Source organism: Triticum aestivum, chromosome 5B (assembly GCF_018294505.1).
Source record: "Triticum aestivum cultivar Chinese Spring chromosome 5B, IWGSC CS RefSeq v2.1, whole genome shotgun sequence".
NCBI lineage: Eukaryota > Viridiplantae > Streptophyta > Magnoliopsida > Poales > Poaceae > Triticum > Triticum aestivum.
In genome coordinates, this window is record NC_057807.1 from 507,707,523 (window position 1) to 507,713,989 (window position 6,467).

Sequence of the window (6,467 nt, forward strand, 5' to 3'; positions counted from 1 at the left end):
TTCCTGAATGGATTTCTGGAAGAAGAGTTGTATATGATACAACCAGAAGGTTTTGTCGATCCAAAGGGAGCTAACAAAGTGTGCAAGCTCCAGCGATCCATTTATGGACTGGTGCAAGCCTCTCGGAGTTGGAATAAACGTTTTGATGGTGTGATCAAAGCATTTGGTTTTATACAGACTTTCGGAGAAGCCTGTATTTACAAGAAAGTGAGTGGGAGCTCTGTAGCATTTCTGATATTATATGTGGATGACATATTACTGATTGGAAATGATATAGAATTTCTGGATAGCATAAAGGGATACTTGAATAAAAGTTTTTCAATGAAAGACCTCGGTGAAGCTGCTTACATATTAGGCATTAAGATCTATAGAGATAGATCAAGACGCTTAATTGGACTTTCACAAAGCACATACCTTGACAAAATTTTGAAGAAGTTCAAAATGGATCAAGCAAAGAAAGGGTTCTTGCCTGTGTTACAAGGTGTGAAATTGAGTAAGACTCAATGTCCGACCAATGCAGAAGATAGAGAGAATATGAAAGATGTTCCCTATGCATCAGCCATAGGCTCTATCATGTATGCAATGTTGTGTACCAGACCTGATGTGTGCCTTGCTATAAGTTTAGCAGGGAGGTACCAAAGTAATCCAGGAGTGGATCACTGGACAGCGGTCAAGAACATCCTGAAATACCTGAAAAGGACTAAGGATATGTTTCTTGTATATGGAGGTGACAAAGAGCTCATCGTAAAAGGTTACGTTGATGCAAGCTTTGACACTGATCCGGACGATTCTAAATCGCAAACCGGATACGTGTTTACATTAAACGGTGGAGCTGTCAGTTGGTGTAGTTCTAAACAAAGCGTCGTAACAGGATCTACATGTGAAGCGGAATACATAGCTGCTTCGGAAGCAGCAAATGAAGGAGTCTGGATGAAGGAGTTCATATCCGATCTAGGTGTCATACCTAGTGCATCGGGTCCAATGAAAATCTTTTGTGACAATACTGGTGCAATTGCCTTGGCAAAGGAATCCAGATTTCACAAAAGGACCAAACACATCAAGAGACGCTTCAACTCCATCCGGGATCTAGTCCAGGTGGGAGACATAGAGATTTGCAAGATACATATGGATCTGAATGTTGCAGACCCGTTGACTAAGCCTCTTCCACGAGCAAAACATGATCAACACCAAAGCTCCATGGGTGTTAGAATCATTACAGTGTAATCTAGATTATTGACTCTAGTGCAAGTGGGAGACTGAAGGAAATATGCCCTAGAGGCAATAATAAAGTTATTATTTATTTCCTTATAATCATGATAAAATGTTTATTATTCATGCTAGAATTGTATTTACCGGAAACATAATACATGTGTGAATACATAGACAAACAAAGTGTCACTAGTATGCCTCTACTAGACTAGCTCGTTAATCAAAGATGGTTATGTTTCCTAACCATGAACAATGAGTTGTTATTTGATTAACGAGGTCACATCATTAGTAGAATGATCTGATTGACATGACCCATTCCATTAGCTTAGCACCCGATCGTTTAGTATGTTGCTATTGCTTTCTTCATGACTTATACATGTTCCTATGACTATGAGATTATGCAACTCCCGTTTACCGGAGGAACACTTTGGGTACTACCAAACGTCACAACGTAACTGGGTGATTATAAAGGAGTACTACAGGTGTCTCCAATGGTCAATGTTGGGTTGGCGTATTTCGAGATTAGGATTTGTCACTCCAATTGTCGGAGAGGTATCTCTGGGCCCTCTCGGTAATACACATCACATAAGCCTTGCAAGCATTACAATTAATATGTTAGTTGTGAGATGATGTATTACAGAACGAGTAAAGAGACTTGCCAGTAACGAGATTGAACTAGGTATTGGATACCGACGATCGAATCTCGGGCAAGTAACATACCGATGACAAAGGGAACAACGTATGTTGTTATGCGGTCTGACCGATAAAGATCTTCGTAGAATATGTAGGAACCAATATGGGCATCCAGGTCCCGCTATTGGTTATTGACCGGAGACGTGTCTCGGTCATGTCTACATTGTTCTCGAACCCGTAGGGTCCGCACGCTTAAGGTTACGATGACAGTTATATTATGAGTTTATGCATTTTGATGTACCGAAGGTTGTTCGGAGTCCCGGATGTGATCACGGACATGACGAGGAGTCTCGAAATGGTCGAGACGTAAAGATTGATATATTGGAAGCCTATATTTGGATATCGGAAGTGTTCCGGGTGAAATCGGGATTTTACCGGAATACCGGGAGGGTTACCGGAACCCCCCGGGAGCTATTTGGGCCATAGTGGGCCTTAGTGGAAAAGAGAAGGGGCTGCCCTAGTTGGGCTGCGCCCCCCCCCTTCCCCTAGTCCTATTAGGACTAGGAGAGGTGGCCGGCCCCCTCCTCCTTTTTCCCCTCCGGGGAATCCTAGTTGGACTAGGATTGGAGGGGGAATCCTACTCCCAGAGGGAGTAGGACTCTCCTGCGCCTCCCCCCCCTTGGCCGGCCAGCCTCCCCTCCTCTCCTCCTTTATATACGGAGGCAGGGGCACCTCTAAACACACAAGTTGACACAAGTTGATCCACGTGATCGATTCCTTAGCCGTGTGCGGTGCCCCCTGCCACCATATTCCTCGATAATATTGTAGCGGAGTTTAGGCGAAGCCCTGCTGCTGTAGTTCATCAAGATCGTCACCACGCCGTCGTGCTGACGAAACTCTTCCCCGACACTTTGCTGGATCGGAGTCCGGGGATCGTCATCGAGCTGAACGTGTGCTCGAACTCGGAGGTGCCGCAGTTTCAGTGCTTGATCGGTTGGATCGAGAAGACGTACGACTACTTCCTCTACGTCGTGTCATCGCTTCCGCAGTCGGTCTGCGTTGGGTACGTAGACAATACTCTGCCCTCGTTGCTATACATCACATGATCTTGCGTGTGCGTAGGAAATTTTTTGAAATTACTACGAAACCCATCATTATGATCCTAGAATATGTGATTCAGTGAAAAACTCATATGCACGTGTGGGATGATAAATGATAAAATATGATTCCTACTCTCACATCTAAGACCAGCTCAAGTGTCTTTGGTGATTATGCTTTCCGGATGTTAGGATATCATTAAGTATAAGGATAGTCCTAAAAAAACTTTGAGAGTATGACGTTGAAAGAACGATCATATTGAATCGACCCAAACGTGTTTGTTATACTTTGAGATGCAATTGTCATAAGTCAATTGTTATAACACGGATATTTAACGTGTGATTTATTCCTTAGACCATGAGAGTATCATAGTCACTTCTTACCATATGATGAACTTTGGGGTTCTCAAACGTCATATGTAACACGGTGATCATAATGACAACTTACAGTTTCATCGGAAAGTTTGACAAGGGCCTAGATAACTCAAGAGTGAAATTTGCTCCTATAACGATGGAGAGATATTCTTAGGGCCATCCCAGTGTGATGGCATCCATCATCGTCTGGCCGAACATTGGTGACTATCTCACGGGGATGCCGGAACACGTCAACGAGAAAGAAGAACAAAACCGGTAACGAGGGGATCGGTATAATGAGCATGTGTGACTCAAGAGGATACCGATACATCACACCTCGGGTTTTGTAAAGTATGCGAAGAAAGGGAACAGTACATGATAACCAAAGGTTCACTCGAATGTCATTCATGTATTCATAGGAATCAATATGGACGTCCACGGTTCAGCCATCTGCCATTGAACGAAAGATGTTTTATTTATGTCTCTGTTTTACCGAACCTACAGGGTCACAAGCTTAAGGTAATCATGATCTACTGAGTGTTAGTAGGACGGGAATAATTCGCGAATATTCGAAATAGTTTCGAGAGGAACCGAAAGTGTTTCGGGGTCACTGGAAGGGTTTCGGAGTTTATCGAGCCATACTGGGCATTTCCGATAAATAATATATAGGTGGAAATTTTTTCTAGTGATGTTAATTAATAATAAAAGTCTCTAATAATTGCTAGGAGGCTTTTACAATAACAAGAGGCCTTAAAAGGCCAAGTGGTGGAAGGAGAATTGGGCCACAAGGGCCCAATAGGGAGAGGCACCCCTTTTCCACTTGGGGAGTGGGGGGGGGGGACCCCTCCTCCCCTAGGCCGGCGCACCAAGGATGAAGTCCTTCCCTCCTTGTGTGGCGCCCCCTCCTCTCCCTCTAAATAATATATACTAGAGGCTTTTGCACCTTTTGAACACAAGTTTTGGAGCCTTCTCTGTTCTAGTTCTAGTTGATCCTAGTTGATCAATTAGAGCTAGACCCAAATTCTCTAATCCTCATAATTAGAAGCTCGGTGTGGTTCTAATCTCCTCCCTCTAATTCTTCGATGATGATTAGCTCTGAACGGTGAAGCGTTGCCAGATCGTGAAGATTGTACGCTTGCAACTCGTAGAGAGGCCATGCTTCCGGTCTTCCGTTCGAGGGACAATTCGTGGGCGGTTGGCGGGATCATTCATCCAAGCTTTGAGAGGCTCCAAGTACGATCTACGTTGACTCGTCTTCTTCCACCGCAACTCGGAGTCGGTAACGATCAAATCCAAACCGTTAATGCATCTTCATATTGTTCATGGGTGATCGTAAGGCGTTTTTTTTGTTTTCTACTACGTTTCTCAATATGGACAACATGTATCCTTGGTTGGTTGCGGGGATTGAGGTACTGCGGTGACATAAGCTATCTCTCCCCTAATCAAAACTTTAATATTAGATCAGAGACCCATGCACTTTATACCACAATCGACTAGGAGACCCTTAAACATTATCCTACTCCAGCGGCAGTGAGGAGTGGTGATGGTCATAGTGTGTGACGGGAAGACATTAGTACATCTTGCCTTTGGCTCCACGCTGAGATATACATATTGCACTAGGGAATATAGAAACTCCGAGAAGCCTTCATCCTTGTTACACCCTTAAAAGTTCTCTCTTCTGTTATTACTCGCTCATAACCAATTCGATTGAAACGACTGTTCTATGTGGAATCAGGGAATAACTCGCAGGTACGTCGCAATACCATCACAAAGGCAAGTTGTCGTCTCTTTGAGTCTGACACTTACATCAAAAACCAGCTACTATTAACCCTATGCATTGTAAGACATCACTTAATTCCCCATTGCACCCCTAGAAATCACTTAATTCCCCGAAATTGGTAGGTGGATGATAGCATGGTTGGGGAAAAAGTATCAGGTGTACCAAGGCATTTGGTGCTACTGATGGATCCAATTTAAATTGTTCATTTTTTGAATGTTCAAATAATACTTTTTTGTGTTATGGTAGCAATAAAATCAGGTGTTGTAAATTTTTTTATAGCGTAACAACAAAAAGATGATGCACTTCGTGTATAAACTGAACGTCCTCGGTCAGGGTTTCAAACAGAAACAACAGCCTGCCATACGTAACTCGATTTTTCTACATCATTTTAACTTTGAACTTTGTCTATGCTTAATACACACCATTGGAAGTCTCGCGCTCAAATTTGGTCATTTTTTAGTTGGTTCGCTGTTTTAAAGCATTAACTGGTTTTTCGGGAATTAAATTGGGAAGAAAAATCCGGTTCAACATAACGTGCAAATGATGTTGAAAAGGGATGAAACTTGGCATGGTGTCTTCATATGACCTCTGTAGGGTGTGGCAAATTTTTGATAGCATCACCGCAAAAAGTTGATGCACTTCATGTACAAATTGAACACTCTCCGGCGAAGTGTCGGGGTTTCAAAGGGAAACTGCCGACTACCACACATAACTCAAGTTCTCTACATCATTTCAGCTTCAAACTTTTTTTATGTTTAATACACACCATCTGAAGTCCCATGCTTAAATTTGAGACCATTCTGCGTTGAGTAAATATGATTTTTTTCAAGCATTTTTCTTACTTACTATATCTGTGGCGGGCGCAGGTGCCGGCCACTGCTAACTTTCACATTTTTTGGAAAACAATAGCGCGATTGTATGAAATATTGTTGAGACGGGCAAACTTTTCGCCCGCGACTGGTACATGATAAACCATCGACGGACTCAAGCTAGTCGCCGTAAGTGTTACTTTTTTCCCACGGCTAATTTTCTTTAAAAAAAGTGGTGGATGGCCGTTCTTGCCCGTCACTGATGTCCACATAACAGTGGCCAGTGACAATTTCTTCCCGCCACTGCTAAGTTTCTAAAATAGCAGTGGTGGGTACCAGTCCTCACCGCTACTAATTTGGGCCCAACTATAAGCCTTTTTCCAGTAATGGTAAAGGTTTATCAGCGTTAAATTTGTGGAGCCATCAATGACTGACCATTATAGATTGATGGCCAATTACGTAAAATAGTTGTAGATTCCTATGCTTTTTGGTACAAGAATTGGTGTAAAAATATTACAAAATTCCATGTAATCCTAAGATGATATTGAGAAAGTTATAAAATTATAATAACAATTTTGATGAACA